This window comes from Pleurodeles waltl, chromosome 1_2 (assembly GCF_031143425.1).
Source record: "Pleurodeles waltl isolate 20211129_DDA chromosome 1_2, aPleWal1.hap1.20221129, whole genome shotgun sequence".
In the NCBI taxonomy this organism is placed as follows: Eukaryota; Metazoa; Chordata; class Amphibia; order Caudata; family Salamandridae; genus Pleurodeles; species Pleurodeles waltl.
In genome coordinates, this window is record NC_090437.1 from 709,773,130 (window position 1) to 709,792,169 (window position 19,040).

Sequence of the window (19,040 nt, forward strand, 5' to 3'; positions counted from 1 at the left end):
GCTGAGCACCGGCACTTACTTTTGAGGGCTGGGACTCATTCTTCTGCCTCACGCATTTGCTGCGAGCAAAAGACACATATGTGAAAGACAGAGGAAGGGAAAAATGGAAAAGCGTCACAAAGGTAGAAAGCAGAGGGTGGCTTTATATGGGTTAAAGAGGCCCAAAATGGCTTCATGATTGCGTCGCCTCAGTATTCCATGTTCCCACATTTAATTGCAGCAGCCTCGTGTTTAAGAGGAGGGCTTTGGGCACCAGCACCTTTTTATTTACAAATTAAGCACTGCTGACTGGCACCTTCAGGGCACCGAGCACAGGCTGCATCTTTCACAAAGCTCATTGTGGCCTATCATCAATCAGAAGCTGTGTGAGGATTATTTAGGGCAGCATTGAGTCACGCTGTCTGACGAGGGCAGGGCAGGGTGGGGAGTGGTGTAGAAGATAGAAGGCAACATGCTTGACATTTAAAGCTTGCCTGGACTGTTTTCTGGGGGGGGGAAATATAGACATGCAACCACTGGCCATTTTACAAAGACACGAAATTCAGTTCTCTGCAATGCAGAATGCCCTTAAAGCAAAGAACGCTGTTTTGCTTTTTCCTGGAAGGAACTGGAAAGGAATCGGTTTCATGTAACCTTCAATGGTTTCCGAGTTCCGAAACCCAAGCGGATGTAAATAGTACTTGGTTGATGGGAAACTGAGGCAACACATAAGGAACAAGCATTGGTAAATGAAAGAAAATAGTACATCAGCCAATAGAAAGAGAGGAAAAGTAAGTGGCAATGACAGGAACCAACGAAAGCAAGGAAACCAAGGGAGGCGAGATTACAGTCCCTTTTAAGATTTATATTAAATATTATAGATTTCACAAGTACAGCACAAGCGCTGTGCAGGCAAAACCTAAAAGGATGGGCGCTAGCACACATCCATTTGTACCCCCTATTTATATGTATCTTTTCCGAGAGTGTGTTCTTATCACCCAGTTTTATTTGCACACAGTTATTCAAATAGAATGCTTGAATTGCACATAGCCGATTGCTTGGGTTATTCCAATCCACCAATTTCTTCCAAAACCAGCCCCTGCCAACATGAATGAATGCTTTAGAAAAATAAGTGAAGCATGCGTAAAGCAGCTGTTTCCTCTGAATTTACTTGTTTATTAGCATGACCAGGCATATCAAGTCATTTACAGTGCTAGATTTAATTTGGAAGCCTATATGATTGAAGTGGATTTTTTTTTTTTTTCAATGGCCCATGCATCCAGGTCAAAGATCAAACTAGCAAAATATTTGGCCTCAAAATCTATTAGACTAACTGAAAGCTGTGGAGGCTACTGTACAACCTTTTTTATATAAAGGGTTAAAGATTGCCCCTTTTTATGTTTTAATGGAATGGTATCTACCTCCGGACAGTAGTTAAAAAGATTCTGAAAAGCAGCTTTGCAATAATCCATATCTTGTTTATAAATCGCCGCAAGAGACGGTTTCGACCTGAAGCACTGTTCATCTAGTAACCAGTTCAAGAATTTCTTGTTGGGAATTTGTCAACAGGGTTACTCCTTAATCCATGCTAAGCCAGTTGTATTGTGTACCTTCTTGACAGTAAATGGTTTCTTTACGATTTACCCAGGATGGTGAGTCAACCGTATTTCCCCACATAAGGTTTTGATTATTTTTCAGGCACTCCATTAACCCCTTCGCAGCCAGGCCTTTTCCCCCTCCTGTGCCAAGCCTTTTTTGGGCTATTTGGGGCAGTTTGCGCTTAGGCCCGCATAATGTTTTGCCCACATAAGCTAGCCAAGCCAAATTTGCGTCCTTTTTTTTCCAATATCCTAGGGATTCTAGAGGTACCCAGACTTTGTGGGTTCCCCTGAAGGAGGCCAAGAAATTAGCCAAAATACAGTGAAAATTTAGTTTTTTTCAAACAAATTGGAAAAAGTGGCTGCAGAAGAAGTCTTGTGTTTTTTTCCCTGAAAATGGCATCAACAAAGGGTTTCTGGTGCTAAAATCACCAGCTTCCCAGCTTTCAGGAACAGGCAGACTTGAATCAGAAAACCCAACTTTTCAACACAAATTTTGCATTTTACTGGGACATACCCCATTTTTACGATTTTTTTTGCTTTCAGCCTCCTTCCAGTCAGTGACAGAAATGGGTGTGAAACCAATGCTGGATCCCAGAAACCCAAACATTTCTAAAAAGTAGACAAAATTCTGAATTCAGCAAGGGGTAATTTGTGTAGACCCTACAAGGGTTTCCTACAGAAAATAACAACTGAAAAAAGAAAATATTGAAATTGAGGTAAAAAAACTGCAATTGTTCTCTACGTTTTACTCTGTAACTTTTTCCTGCAATGTCAGAGTTTTGAAAGCAATATACCATTACGTTTGCTGGACTCTGCTGGTTGAAGGAATATATAGGGCTTGTAGGTTCATCAAGAACCCTAGGTACCCAGAGCCAATAAATGAGCTGCACCCTGCAGTGGGTTTTCATTCTATACCGGGTATACAGCAATTCATTTGCTGAAATATAGAGAGTGAAAAATAGCTATCAAGAAAATCTTTGTATTTCCAAAATGGGCACAAGATAAGGTGTGGAGGAGCAGTGGTTATTTGCACATCTCTGAATTCCGGGGTGACCATACTAGCATGTGAATTACAGGGCATTTCTCAAATAGATGTCTTTTTTACACACTGTCTTATATTTGTAAGGAAAAAATGTAGAGAAAGACAAGGGGCAATAACACTTGTTTTGCTATTCTGTGTTCCCCAAGTCACCCGATAAAAGTGATACCTCACTTGTGTGGGTAGGCCTAGCGCCCGCGACAGGAAATACCCCAAAACACAACATGGGCACATCACAATTTTTGACAGAAAACAGAGTTGTTTTTTGCAAAGTGCCTACCTGTAGATTTTGGCCTCTAGCTCAGCCGGCACCTAGGGAAACCTACCAAACCTGTGCATTTGTCAAAACTAGAGACCTAGGGGAATTCAAGATGGGGTGACTTGTGGGGCTCTGACCAGGTTCTGTTACCCAGAATCCTTTGCAACCCTCAATATTTGGCTAAAAAAACACGTTTTCCTCACATTTCGGTGACAGGAAGTTCTGGACTCTGAGAGGAGCCACAAATTTCCTTCACCCAGCATTCCCCCAAGTCTCCTGATAAAAATGATACCTCACTTGTGCGGGTAGGCCTAGCGCCCGCGACAGGAAATGCCCCAAAACACAACGTGGACACATCAGAATTTTTGACAAAAGACAGAGGTGTTTTTTGCAAAGTGCCTACCTGTAGATTTTGGCCTCTAGCTCAGCCGGCACCTAGGGAAACCTACCATACTTGTGCATTTTTTTAAACTAGAGACCTAGGTGAATCCGAGATGGGGTGACTTGTGGGGCTCTGACCAGGTTCTGTTACCCAGAATTCTTTGCAAACCTCAAAATTTGGCAATAAAAACACGTTTTCCTCACATTTCGGTGACAGAAAGTTCTGGAATCTGAGAGGCGCCACAAATTTCCTTCCACCCAGCGTTCCCCCAAGTTTCATAATAAAAATGATACCTCACTTGTGTGGGTAGGCCTAGCGCCCGCAACAGGAAATACCCCAAAACACAACGTGGACACATCACAATTTTTGACAGAAAACAGAGGTGTTTTTTGCAAAGTGCCTACCTGTAGATTTTGGCCTCTAGCTCAGTCGGCACCTAGGGAAACCTACCAAACCTGTGCATTTTTTAAAACTAGAAACCTATGGGAATCCAAGATGGGGTGACTTGTGGGACTCTGACCAGTTCTGTTACCCAGAATCCTTGGCAAACCTCATAATTTGGCCCAAAAAACACTTTTTCTCTCATTTTGGTGACAGAAAGTTCTGGAATCTGAGTGGAGCCAAAAATTTCCTTCCACCCAGCGTTCCCCCAAGTCTCCTGATGAAAATGGTACCTCACTTGTGTGGGTAGGCCTAGCGCACATGAAAGGAAATGGCCTAAAACACAGCATGGACACATCACATTTTTTCACAGAAAACAGAGGTGTTTTTTGCAAAGTGCCTACCTGTGGATTTTGGCCTCTATCTCAGCTGGCCCCAGGGGTGGCAGAAATGGCCTCAAATAAATTTGACCCGCCCTCTCACCTACCCCCCGCCCCCCGGAGTGACCCTTGCCTTTGGGGTCGCAACCCTTGCGTGACATTGGCGGAAAAAAAATAATCTCTGGTGCCTAGTGGTTTCTGCCCCCTTGGGGGCAGATTGACCTAAAATCGGCCGATCTGCAGAGGGGGGCAGAAATGGTCTAAATACAATTTGTCCCCCAGGGGAGCGACCCTTGCTTAATGGGTCGCTCCCCATCTCTAAAAAACAAACAAAAAAAAAATTGCCCTGGCGCCTATATCGGCCTAATAACAATAGGCCGATCTGCCCCCGAGGGGCAGCACCACTTTTCATAAATCTGCCCCATAGTGTCCCACAGTCTAGTGTTGATGTTTTACTTTCAACCACTGAGAGTACCGTCTCACAAAAAGGTCTAAAACCTTTCCAGCCTAGAGATAATCTATGGATCTAAAGCTTAAGACCAAATATTGTGACCTCATTTTTCAGGTAATACACTTGTTAAGAAGCGTTGTTGTTTAGTTGCAAACAAAATAGCAAAAATGAAAGGAAAAAAGGACAAAATCCACATTAAAAGTTGATGTGAGAAAGGATAAAGAATTAAACAGTGAGCAACAGCAGTAGCTCACTATTATTGTTAGTCCAAAGTAAAACTGGCCAAAACAAGTCAAAAACAAAGTGAGATAAAATTTGATAAATGTGCTCGGGTACCTTTTGGCCTCGTTTTTGTAGTGAGAACTACATAACGTATAGTTGCAAAATGTGAGAGTTTCTCTAGGTTGGTTTACAGAAATGTGGGTGATTTTTGTAGACCAGTTTCGCTTCCCAGGCAAATAAATATAACAGGTGAATTTCACCTGTTTCTTGTTTCATTTAGTAGTTTCACCCAGTAGTCAATCTGTGAAAAGTCAGGGTTTGGTGGGATTGTGTCTGGAAGGCACATTGATCAGTTGGTGGGTGGGACAGGTAGGTGAATTAAGTTGACAGGAAGGGTAGGCGATGGCATCTTTGACTGTTTGTCACACCTAGGTGCAGGTCAGGAGATTAGGCCTAGGTTAGGCTAGAAATATCGTGAATTTAGGGGTAGTGTCCTTTTGAAGTTTTTAGGGTAATCTCAGCATGGCTGGGGTTAACAGAGTTAACACTGAAGGTGCTTCAGGATGAGGATGGTGGGGCTCTTATTAATGAAGGGGTTTTAAAGCAGGCTTGGGTCGGACTGAAGTGTACAAGTATGGCAACTGCCGAAAGTGTTTCTGAGGCAGTTTTACTTGTTCACCGGCAGGGACAAAAAGGTTTTAAGCAGAAAGCAGAAAGTAATGTGGAAAGGTCATGATATCTCTTACAGTGGCGGTGGAATGTCAGTGGTCTGCTAAAAAACAATCTGAGACATCGGAGGGGTCATCAGGATTTCCTTCTCGGCAGAGAGGAGTAGTACATATGTCATGCAGACAGGGTGGATTCCTAAGGGAGTGTGTAGGAGTACCTGGGCAGGAAGGGCCTGTACCTTTGAGCATGGCAGCTAAAAAGCTGCAGCAGGGATGCTGCTGATGGCTAACATAAGGGATTATACGTCCGAGGAAAAGCCATTGGCAGCACCCAAGATGGCACTATGCTTAATATACAAAGATAAGCCAATACTGGTACTGTAGGACTTAAAAAATGAAACAGCAGACACAAATCAGTTTCCCTGTAGCGGCTCGCCATCCATATGCATGGGCAGTTTCATGAATTTGTAGGAGGATGGGAAGTCTGTGGAGCCTAGTTGGTTGGAGATAACAGAGAAGTAGGCTAGCCCTATGGTTAATAAAGTGCAACGATGGGAGGTTGAAAATAGGAAGATGACCTAACTAGGTTCTGTATGTCACAATGCAGGGCTCAACAGGGCCTCTCATTATCCAAATTGAGGTGGGTCCAGTCGGAAGGGGACAGTTTTAACAGAATGGCATTGCCTAAGTCAGGCGAGCACTATGCCAGTGGTAGAGATACTTCTATGAGGGTAGCATACCAAAGGGTCCAGGTGGGGGGAGAATCAAGATAAGGCAAGGACTGCCTACAGAAGAAGGTAGGACACAGTGAAATTTCCTTTAAGGCAAAGATATGCTATAAACTTTGTAATGAGCTAGAATAATATGAGTTTTTCCATGGTCACAATTTCGGATAAGATGGCAAGTATTTCTTTTTATAGTAAGTGTTTTTGAGGATATGATCCATTAGAGGTGGAGGTAAGTGGACTGGTTTTGGCAGGGTGTAATAGGGAAGGAGGTGCCCGATGTGACAGGCTTAGACCTATTTCAAGGAAGTTGGGAGGTGGCACTGTTCTTGTTATGCATGGTATAGTTATTACATGAAGCTTTTCATATTTCAGAATTGTAGGGTTTCGGAAACAAGGGTGGTTAATTGAGGCAGGAAGTGTTTGTCAGTCAGGAGGAGGTAAAGGCTTGGTTATCGAACAGCAAGGCTGACCAGCTGGGGAGAGGTCAGGAAGTGTTCATGTCTAGGGTGCCTATTAAGGTTTGCAGCTTTGCATTGCTGGGCATAATCTTTTCGGATTGGGGCTGCCACAGAGGCTGATGAGTCAGTTAAAAGGCTAGTTATATGGCAGACGAGTGGCTATCACCTATATGTGTTTCTAAAGAAGGTGTTATGTTGTAATTATGACTACTACTTGTAATAATTATATTTTTAATTTCATAGGTTATGTCACTGGGGCACACAGTTACACTTCTGCAGTATGGATCATAGGACATTCCCTTGTGTGGTGCACGGAAAAACAAGCAGAAGGGCACATTTTCAGCAAACAACTGGGGACTGATGACACTAGGATGCGTTTCTTGGTAGGGAAAGAGTGGTATGTGGTGGCTGGAGTTGTTGGGTTTCTTGACAAAAAAGATGACAGGTGGGGAATGTCTTGACTTACTGGTTCTCTATCTTGGTGAGAATAATTGGTTTCTTTATCTGGCATTGATTTGATAAAAAGCCATTAAAATGGATCTAATAAGAATAAAAGAGAGCTGGTCAGAGAATCACATACTGTGGCTTGAATTGCTTCCAAGGTTGTCGGGAGTGTGTCTTTTTAAAATCAATATTAATAGAAAACATCTGACTATGGTCTCTATCAAAAGAAGCAGTTGGTACCTAGAAAGAAAAGGCAAACAGACAATTTTACAATTTCATTACCATATAGTTACCCTCCATTGTTTGTCAGCATACAGTATTAGTCTTCATCCTCAGGACATCAGTTGATTCACCATCAGCCAGGAAACGCAGCAAAGTTCAGCAAGACAGGTAATAAGGAACACTTCCCTCATAAGGAGGAAATGTATAAAATGGGCAAGGCAAGGGTAAGGATGGTTTGAAGATTCAAACAGCAAAGTCTTTAAGACAGAGTGACAACGTGGCTAGGTGCTAGCAAAGAATGGCACGTAAGGGCTGGTTTCTCCTTGTGACACGGGGTTATATTACTCTTGCTGTACAGTCTCTTAATTTCCAATTGGGTACATTTTGGTGCATCATTATCTCCAACCAATAATTGACTTGTCACCTCACTAGGATTTTCACTTTAGGACAGTTCTCAGGTAGTTCATTGGCTCCTGTAATTGACATCCCCAACGGGTAGAATTTCAGGTGCAAACTTTTATTATTGGGGGCTCATTCAGTAGTCCCATTGTCTTTACCAGTTCAGGCGACCTTGTACCTGTTGCAAATTTATACTGTTGCATTCAGCAAGAATGTCTCCTTGAGCAAGTCGAGTCTTATGAGAAAGAATTTACTACGGTAACACACATCTTCTAGCTTCTGGAAAAGTACGGCTACATGTCCTTCAGCAAGTCAGCACATTGCACGTTAGAAAAACAAACTTAATATGAGACCGGCCGCTAGGCCCCGACTCATGCTAACTAAGGCCTAGTAATTCATTTTTAGCAAAATCTCAACATATAACTCTTAATGCTAATACAAACCCACACATTAGTAAACCAATAATTCATTATTAGTCAACTTCATTTATCATCGTATACATTGGTGGCCACTCCCCGTGGGCACATTTCAAGCACGTATGTTAAAAGCACATTAATACATTTTCTATGAGACATCATTATACATTAATTTGCAAACATTTCATGTTAATTTTTGATTATAATAACTACACTCCAACAATCCCTCCTCTGATGACACCTGTCATCACACAAATCCTTTCTTTAACAACCCTTTCCTTTTTTCATCTCCTTCATCTCAATTTCTTCTTTTTGTTTCGCCCTTTCATCTTTTGCTCTGAAAATGTTTTCCCTTTTCTTTTCTTCCCTCCTCGCTTTATGTTTTGCCAATTTTCCCTTAACCTTTCCGCTAATTTTGCTCAATAACCATAATCCAAATAAACAAGCCAAAACAATTACTATTCCCTGTATTAATTTTAAAAAAAAACATGCCAAAGACTGCTGAACCAACTTCCCACACGAGCAAATCCCTCTCCAGCGTTTTCCCAGACTCCTGGTTCTCTCAGTTCCTTCAAATCTGCACTATCTCTTGTTAAGTTAGTAAGCATACTTCTAATCTCATTACTATTGTCAGGTATATAGGCACAACAGTGACGCTCATTAAGCATCTTACAGACTCCGCCACTTTTTGCTAAAAGAATGTCTAAAGCAAGCCTGTTTTGAAGAGTCATAGCCCTCTCCGCAGCAAGTTCAGTATCCATCAGGAGTATAGCCCCTGTGAAGTTTCTCAGCATGTTATCCACAATAGTAGACAACTTTCAAATCTTTATGGAGTTCAAAACAACTCCCACTGAAGGAATTATTGTTCCAAATATGTCTCCTACTATACCAGCAGCAGTTTCTCTCTTTTGCCTAGCACAAAGTAATTCTGTCACTTTTGGAAATTTCTTCAAATCATCTAGTTGATAGATCTTTGGGAAAACTATTACCAAATAACATGTCCCATACCATCCCTTTGGAGTACGGTGATAAGCACTAAGTCCACAAATATAATAAACCCCTGGAATAGCTTGATCCATTCCATTTAGCATGAAAGTCCATTTATTCTGAAACAAAAACACATGCTTACACTCACTCGTTCCCACAAACACATTGTCATAGTATGACTTTGGTCGCGTAATGCAAAGCCTACCTACATGTTTCGCATCTAAAGCTAGCTTCCCTTGTTCTCTAATCCCATTATTGCTATTACTAAGAAATGATCGTTGCTGCAAGCCCTTTTCTAATTTCCCCTTTAAAACCCTCCTCCTATCTTCAGTGTGATCTAGAAAGGTCTTTTCTATGGATGTAAGCAAGCATGTCAAATTATTGTGGTGCGCATATGAAGTACTAATTGTCATTCTAGGCTTGAAGAATCCCTTAATCAGCTTTATAGCATAATACTTAGCTACACTATTCAAATCTTCTATAATAGGCACATAAGAGAACACAAGATCGTAATTTGAGTAAAAATATTGCACTTCTTCTTGATTGTAGAAACGTGTTAGTAGCAAACTACAACTTATCCCGTAGGTTAGTGGCAAACTGTGATATGTGACCTCCTCTTGGACTGAAAGAGGAAGTTGTGTATACACATAACAAGCCTTCTCATCCATAGTGTCAACATACTCAATCAGCAAGCGATAGAAAACGTTAATAGACAGCTCCCCTCTTGTATTAGTTCCGTCATGCAAATACTTTGTATCTTGCTTAAACCTCTCCCATGGTGTTAGTGTAGCAGTCTCAGAAACTGTAGCATTGTTAGCTTCACTCTCATCCACCAAACACATTTCCACAAACAAAGCTATAATGAATATCACACACACAACACCCAAAGCAATACCCAAATATTTACAGCACTTATTCCCTCCTACATCATCTCCTGACCTAGGCATGATCTGTAAAGAATCAGAAGGTAAAGTACTATAAGTGTAAACAACTAATATGAGGATGGTTAATAACTTTCTCTTTTTTTTTTTTCAATAAGGCTAAGCACAAAGTCTTTCTTCAGCAAGTATTTACAGCTTTCTCATTCACTCCCAGGGTCTTTTTGTCAATCCAGTTAGCAGCTTGTCACAATCGATTTTCAAAAGTCAATTCAGGTTAACAGTGTCACATCTGGTAATTTATCAATCTCTTCTCTCAGGTTTCCCTTTATTCAATTTCAGCTTAACACAGTCTCTTTTATTTGTAGCCAACTTCAAGTACCATAATATTGACCTGGAACTTCACGATCAAAACAGAAAGCCAAGAACTCTTGTTGCCACTCGGCTGACGTTGCATAAGCCCATTCAGGACCCGCGTATCTTCTGTTTGCTCTTTCTTTTCAACTTGCGATCACCCTGCAATTCTCCTTCACTCTGATCTTCTTTCCTTGTGGTATCGACCTCTTCCTTTATTGTTTCATTGATGACCACTTTCCCTTTCGCAGCTTGTGACTCTGGCCACTTATCTCCCCTTAGTGTCCTTTTATTGTTCGGCCTTTCAGGTTGCTGTTCAATGCCCTCCTTTTGTGCTATGGTGTTTTCTGTTGCTGGACCTGCAATTGGCTCAGGAGGAGTCTGAACACTTAGACTGTCTTCTGCCTCCACTCCTTCGCCTTCTGGGTCTGTCAGGTGTTCAACCTCAAACCTGTATCCGTCTGCTTCTGGGAGAACCTCTCTTTGGGTCGGTCCTCCTGGTGCCTCGGTTGAGATAGGCTCACCGTCACCCTTCTGAATCTTGTTTGCTGTTTGAGTGACCAAACCGTCCTCAACGGGCTCTCCTTCAGTCTCAGTTCCCCTTTGATTACTTTCCGGCCCTGAGACTTCCTTTTCTGTAGCTGTTACTTTTGACAACTCAATTTCCTCATCAGTTGGACACGTCACCTTCTTTGTGTGACTGGCATGGATCCAGTTTGGAATTCCCGCACATTTCACAGCCGTAGTAGTTGTCAGTATCACTTGATATGGCCCCATCCAACGCAGCTCCAAACCCGACTTCCTCAAGTGTTTCTTGACCACAACCCAGTCACCAGCTTTCAGATTGCTACCTAGATCATTTATTGTGGCAGTGTGGTTGCTTCCACCTGGTGAGAGAAAGAGCGGACCACGTCAGCCAGACCCTTGCAGTAGTCCAACACCATATTATCCGTGATATTTACTAGAGCATTTGCAGGCACTGCGGGCAATCTCATAGCTTGGCCCATGATAATTTCATGAGGAGACAGTCCTGTTTTCTTGTTAGGTGTATTTCTCATTGACATTAGCACTAAGGGCAATGCATCTGGCCATTTCAAATTTGTAGCTGCGCACATTTTTGCCATCCTCGACTTCAAGGTACCATTCATCTGCTCCACTAGTCCTGAGGCTTCAGGACGGTAGCTACAATGCAGCTTCTGTTCAATGTTCAATGCTGCACACAAGAGCTTAACCACCTCATTGTTGAAGTGACTTCCTCTATCTGATTCTAAAGAGATCGGGAACCCGAAACGTGGTATTAATTCCCTAAGCAGCAACTTCGCTACTGTGAGACAGTCATTCCTACGTGTAGGGTAAGCTTCAATCCAATGACTAAAGATACACACAATCACCAATACGTATCTCAGACCTCCACACACAGGCATCTCAATAAAATCCAATTGCATTCTGCTAAATGGACCTCCTGCTCTCCCAATGTGGCTCAAATTCACCACGGTCCTTTTCCCAGCATTCATCTGCTCACAGATGATGCACCTGTGACAGATTACTTCTGCAGCTTGTCTGAATTTTAGATTGAACCAATCGATTTTGAACAACCTGATCATGGCATCTCTCCCAATATGTGCTTGACTGTGGTAAAACCTTGCAAACTGTGACAAGAGACTGTTTGACAAAACCATTTTCCCCTCATCTGAAACCCACAAATCATCAGGTCTTTGTACACATTGCATTTTAAGCCAAGAATGTTTCTCTTCTCTGCTGGCACGTCCCTGCAACAATTTTAGTTCTTCCATCGTGTCAACCACCCTCAGTGCATAACCTGTGCATGTCTCATTTTCAGTTTCAGGTAACAATTCCCACTGATTCTTGAACAATATACAGTTCAATGCACAAAACCTTGCGACTTGATCTGCATATCCGTTTCCCATTGACACAAAGTCTTGTGATTTCACATGAGCGCTGCATTTCACCACAGCAATTTCAAGAGATAACTGAATCACGTGCAACAACTCCTGAATTCTTTCACCATTTTTCACTGGAGAACCAGAAGAGGTCATGAAACCCCTCTGTGACCATAGCTGGCCAAAATCATGAACAATTCCAAATCCGTATCTGCTGTCTGTATAGATAGTGACTTTCAATTTGTCGGCGGAATGGCATGCCCTAGTAAGAGCAACCAATTCAGCCACTTGAGCAGAATACACTCTTTCGAGCCAAGATGCTTCCAGGATACCAGTTATTGTACATACAGCATATCCGGCTCTTAGCACTCCTACTGATTCTCTCAGGCATGAACCATCAACAAAGATAAAGTAATCATTTTCCTCCAATTGAGTATCTTTAATGTCGGGCCTCAGTTTGGTGCACCGTTCTGTTACCTCAAGACAATCATGTTCTACTTCCTCAGCACCATCACCATCTCTATTTTCATTAGGAAGCAAAGTTGCCGGGTTTAACACAGTACAGCGTTTTAATGACACATTAGGTGACCCCAATATAATTGTTTCGTATTTGGTCAGATGGGCATTTGTCATATGCTGCGTCTTGGTTCGGGTGAGTAGTATTTCAACTGAGTGTGGGACCATTACTGTTAGAGGATGTCCCATCACTATATCATCACATTGAGTGAGGCTTTGATCAACTGCTGCAACTGCACGCAGACAACCCGGTAAGGCTGCTGCAACTGGGTCCAAAGTAGCTGAAAAATATGCTACTGGGCGGTTTGCACCTCCATGGACCTCTGTCAACGAACAAGCATCACGTTCATGACAAAACAGGACAAAAAGCTTTGTGTAGTCAGGCATTCCTAAATCTGGAGCCCTGCACATAGATTCTCTCAGTTCAATGAATGCCCTCATCTCTTTCTCGGACATAGTTAGGGTATCCGGGCCATCCTTGACTTCCTTAACGGTCAACCTCACGAAAGGCTTAGAGATAATTGAGAAGTTGGGAATCCACTGGCGACAGTAGCCCACCATTACCAAAAACCTCCTAACGTCTCTCTTGGATGTCAGGGGACTCATCTGTAATATGGCTGTCACTCTTTCTTTGGATATTCTCCTTGACCCCTTCTCAATCAGGTGGCCTAAATACTTCACCTCTTTCTGGCAGTACTGCAGCTTCTTTGGGGACACTTTATGTCCGTTCTTTCCCAAATGGTTCAGTAAGGCAATAGTATCATACCTGCAGTCATCTTTCGTTTTGGATGCAATCAACAAACCATCAATGTACTGTACTAGAGTCGAATTAAAAGGCAATTCCAATGATTCCAAATCCTTCTTCAATATCTGATTAAAGATGGAAGGTGATTCTGAAAACCCTTGAGGAATCTGACACCAACGGTAAACCTTGTCCAAGAATTTAAAACTGAAAAGAAATTGTCTATCCTCATGAGAGGCACTGAAAAGAACACTTGGGACAAGTCCACGACTGTGAACCACTCTGCATCACATGGAACCTGGAACATGGTCACGGCTGAATTTGGCACTATTAGGCAACATTTTACCACTATCTCATAAATTTTTCTCAGATCTTGGACAATTTGAACTTTCCCACAAGGCTTTCTCAGTCCCATTATTGGCGAATTACACAGGCTGCTCATCACTTCTTTTAGGACACCTTGCTTTACAAAATCTGCAATTATCTGCGTCACCTGTATAAGGACGTCTTGTGCCATGTGGTACTGCGGTACCTGGGGAAACACGGCATTTGGCTTCACATCTACTTTGACTGGCTCTACTCCTTTTATCAGTCCCACTTCCTTTCCTGACAAATCCCACACTTTCTCAGTGACTGTCCCCTGCAATTCGGTTGGCAAATCAGTCACTGTGAACATCGGGAAAAAGCTTATCAAAGGGTACTCCTCATCTGTGGTCTCCGTCTCTGGTTCTGAGATCTGACAATCCTCCCCTTCATCATCACTGTTGGTCTGCACCTCAATTCCTTCATTGGAACAGGTGATTGAACACCTCATCTTACACAGCAAGTCTCTTCCCAGTAGGGACACGGGACTCGAATCACAGACTACAAACCTGTGTAATCTCTGGAAGGTACCAATCTCGACCTGGACCGGATCTGTAACTGGATTAGTCAGGAGCTGATTTGCTACTCCTACCACCTTTATAGTACGCCCGAAAGCTGCAATTTTGGAACCTCTGCCCTTCTGATTGTAGAGCGTGTAGCTCCTGTGTCAACCAGGAATGAAACCTTGTGACCCATCACCTTTCCTTGCACATAAGGGCCCCTCTGATCTACTTCTAGGGATGCTGCAAGCCTGCACTCCTCACTATCTGAACAGTCTTCCGACCATTCATTGTTTATTCCAGTCTCACCACGCAATGGGAACTGTTGTACTGCATTATTTTGACTCATTGTTTGACCTGTGACCTGTTGAGGAAGCATCACCTGTTGCTGTCCCATCGAGCTAAAGGCAACTGCATTTGCTGTCTAGGTACCATGGGAATCTGCTGTTGTGCTTACTGCACCTGCACTGGTTGTACACTTGTTGCATGGGCTGGAGACCTTGCATCTGAACCATGTTATTCTGAAAATTTTGATTTGGACCCCTCATTCTTGGACCCCTCACATTTTGAAATGCACTGATATCATTGCTTTGTTGAACAACACCATCCTGCACCACCATCGGACATTCCCGCTTCCAGTGTCCTACGCCCCTGCACGCATTACATGGTGACATCTTTTTCATCCTTTGCACATCATTTTGAACCACAACAGTATACAAGTCTGGACCATGGGTCACAAAACCTCCTCGACCTCGGCCTCTCCCTTGCGTTTGAAACATTCCATTTCCTTGCCGCTGCTGCACCATCTGCTGTATTCCGTTTCCCTGCATTCCTACTTTGGCTGCCTTAATTTGCATCACCATCACCTTCTCTTTCAGCTTTCTCTGCTTCAACTCAATCTCATCACTACAGCATTTTGCACACTGCAACACCTCATCAATCGACTTCACCTGCCAACAGATCAAATGATTCTTAATTATCTGGTTAATCTCTGGCCTCAGTATTTCAACGAACCTGAACACAAGGTGATTCATGTCTTTTGGTCTATGACCTCTGTGCCACTGTAGTGTTTGAACGCCCTCTCATAGTAAGCATGTATTGACTCTGCCTTTTTGTGCCGTTCAATCAATTTTTGCCAATTAGTAACTTTCGGCAACACCTTCTGCTTCAAGAACTCAATCACCTTATAGTAGTACTTAATCACCTCAGGAGACGGTGCTCCTGTAGCCCTGTCCCTTGGCAGTTCCTCTATCGGCCAATCCACACTTCTCTTGCACTCAAGCCACAAATCGGCTGGAACTATAATCCCAAACAGTGTATCCAGGTCTTCCCAAAGACATTTTGCAAGCTTCACAAACCTGTCCGTCTGCTAGTACCATTCTATTGGCTTCTCCCTCAACCTGGGAAAATTCATTTGTGAATGACAAAATGTCACCTCTAGACCACGGTACATGAACTAGAACCCCTCCAGCTGTCTCTCTCATCTGTAACATTTTCATTGTTCCCGTGTCTGGCACATCTTTTGCCTGCTGCTGTTCCAGGCAGTCACTTTTCCTCTTATCTCTGTAATTCACCCATTTGCCTTCCCACTTCTCTAAAGCTCCCCAAACCTGCGCACTCTGTAGTATCTCTTTAAGGTGTGCCTTCATCCCAGTAGACCTCATGTGATGAAAATCTTTAGGTTTGAAGTCTAACCTATAACTCCTCTTCAGATGCTTATTATTGTCTAGGTCTATGCCATATTTGTCTGCTAGGTTTGCCAACCTCTGGTATACCTTACTTACTTCTTTGGTTATTTTTGGGCACAGATATCTTAATTCTGCTTCAGTGTATGATTCTAACCTGTTCACTCCCATGCTTCCTTCTACTAGCTCAGCTGCTTCCACACCCAACCTGACAATATTCAGGTATTCCTCTCTCTCTGACCGCTCTGCTGTCGCCGGAGTAGTCTGTGGAGTATTAAGCTTGTCTAACCATTCATTCAACTGTTGCATAGTTAAACCTTGCAACAAGATATTTCCAGCTTGCACCATCAGCGGTTGTGACGTATTTCTACCCAGTACCTGTGGAGTCAGTAGGCACAAGCCTGCTTGTCTCATTGTTTCTAAAGGAACCCCAATTGGGCTGAAGTCCAACAAGGATCTAGACCTCTCCGCTGTCTGTTCTCCCGGTATCATCCCTTGAGAGCTTCCTGTGAACCCTCCTCTTCTCACCTCTTGAGTCATTACTCCTTGGTCACACACACTAGGCTTCTCCTGCGCATACAGTGGTACTGGCTGACCAACAGTAATTGGCAAAGATATAGCAGCTGGTGACTCTCCGTTTCCCAATCCCGGTGGAGCATTTACTCCCATAGCTTGATTCATTACTGACTGCGGTCCTGTGACCGAAGTGTAATTCGGAACCACCGGTTGCTGCGACTGGGGCAGCAAATGTGGATTTGGCTCAATCTGCACTAACTTTGATCTCGTGTATGCTGGATCAGGCAGCACCATCAATTCATAGTTGTCTCTAATACTGGGACATCAGGGTAGAGCCTTTGAACTGGTGGCAGCTGCAATTGTATTTGAGTCTCGGGTGCAGTGGATACACTAGCACCATTCTGTATCAGAGCTGATGTGATAACATCATTTGCCTGTGCTGTATTTTGGTCCCCTGATTCTGTGTCGAATTTACAGGACCTGCACTAGTACTCGGTCTATTGTCATTTATGGCATATGGTGGCGGTCGATCATGTAACAACTGATTGAGAAACTCATCATCATCTGAATCATCTGCATCTACCCAAGACTTCTGAGTCTCCTGTTGCTTACTAGAGACCCTGTCTGTTTTACAAGTGGCCTTTCTTCCCTGTGTTTCGGCCTCCTGAGTTATTGCCGGAAACATCCTAACTCCGACTATTATTTCCCTTCTCCACATCCTTGTCTCGCTATCCCATCTAGCCTCCGCTAGAGTCTTTTCCGCTTTCCTCATTCTCCTCTTGAATTTCTGTTGCCTCTGTCGTATGGCCATTCATTCCCAAATCGCTAACGCCTGAAACTGAGCTGGTCTCGGTGGCGGCTTTTGCTAATTTAACGCTTTCTGCTAATTCTCTAGAACCCCTATGTTAAAGGTTCCATTCTCCAGAAACGCCAAACACCAATCCTTTTCTGTTAATTTGCACCATTGCTTTAGCCAAAGACATGATGCGACTCCCTTCTCCTCCATTACAGCATAAACAGGAGTATCCTCTGGCAGTGTAGGCTCCCCCACACTCGCTGTAATGCACACATCTCCCCTCAAAGGACTGTTTAAAGCCTTGAAAAACTTCATTTTTGTGTCTTTTATTTCGTTTAGAATCTAATCAGGAAGTTACTTTAGTTCCCAAAACACTCTTCGCCTACCTTCTCAACCAATTGCCTCTTACTGACGGCTGCCAAACCGTGCGCGACCCTTCTTACTAGTTGACCTATCCCAGCGCGGCTCCAATGACGTCACACTCACACACACTGTGGCTGACAAAGTCTTGCGGCTTGTCTTGCTCACTCTCCATCCACTCAAAACGTATGCAATATATTGCGAGCACTTCAACAAGAAAACTCAAATTTGACGGTTTACTACAGGAAGGGTAACACAATTGCTTCAGAACTTTACAGAGATTTCACTTGAAGCCTCGGCCGCTACTCTCTCCTTCTCAGATCCCGCACTCACAAGCAAAATTTGACCCGCAAATTTCACTCTTGACTTGTCAATGGTTCGTCCTAGTGCACTTTAGAACTTACCAAATCTCCATCGAAGGTTTCACTCACACACTTTGACTCAAACTTGACTTGTCAACCACGCCAGATTGACCTATTAAACGGCGCAAATTACAACATAAACCAAGTGTCTCCTACACTTATCAATATACTCCGGAGTCTTAAACCACGCCGGGTCCGTACATCACCAACAACCACGTAGACAATTTTTGAGCACAAAGCACCATACTCACATGAAGTTCGCCGACTTCCCTACTCTCATACTGCGGAGTACGGCCACTCCTACTAAAACATTACCTGGCCTAAATTCTCACAGACCTTCACAATTCACGTGTGATATGCAAAAGCTGAGCAAGAGCAAATTCTACATCATGCATACCTATCACTAGAACGCTGAGAACATACCTAACTCACTTCGGCAAGCTCCGAGATTCCGGGAAAGTCATTTGGGACTTAGGGGCACATCATCTCTCCAATTTGCATTATTTCAAAAACACTTCTAAAACAATAGTCCCTCGTCCTAGGGCCCCAAAGGGCCAAAACCGTCCTCTGCTTCCAGAACTGATAATGCGTCCCGTTTTAGGTAATTTACTTAATCTGGGACTCATTTTAGGCCAATTAATCTTTTGAACATGATTGGAGATACCTTAAGATGAGATAACTAATCAGCATGTCAATCAATAGATCAATAACCTCATCAATATTCACAATAGTAAATCAATCAAATTGGTTAGTGACATTAATGGAAACCGAAACACCCCATGACCTTTCAGTCATGAATAACCACACAAAATTTAGTAAGATTTATGATATTTATTCCCTATTGATTACACTCTACTAGCAAGTTTATTAGGGTCATATGTACGAACACTTTTTCCCATAGACACAGAATGGGTAAAAACCTTTGCTACATCTGGCCCTTAGTCTCAATACCAGAAAACACATCAGCAATGTCACAATATGGCAACTCGAATAAGATTTCATCAAAGCAAAGATCATAAACATTAGAACAAAGCACGACGTCAACATGGAC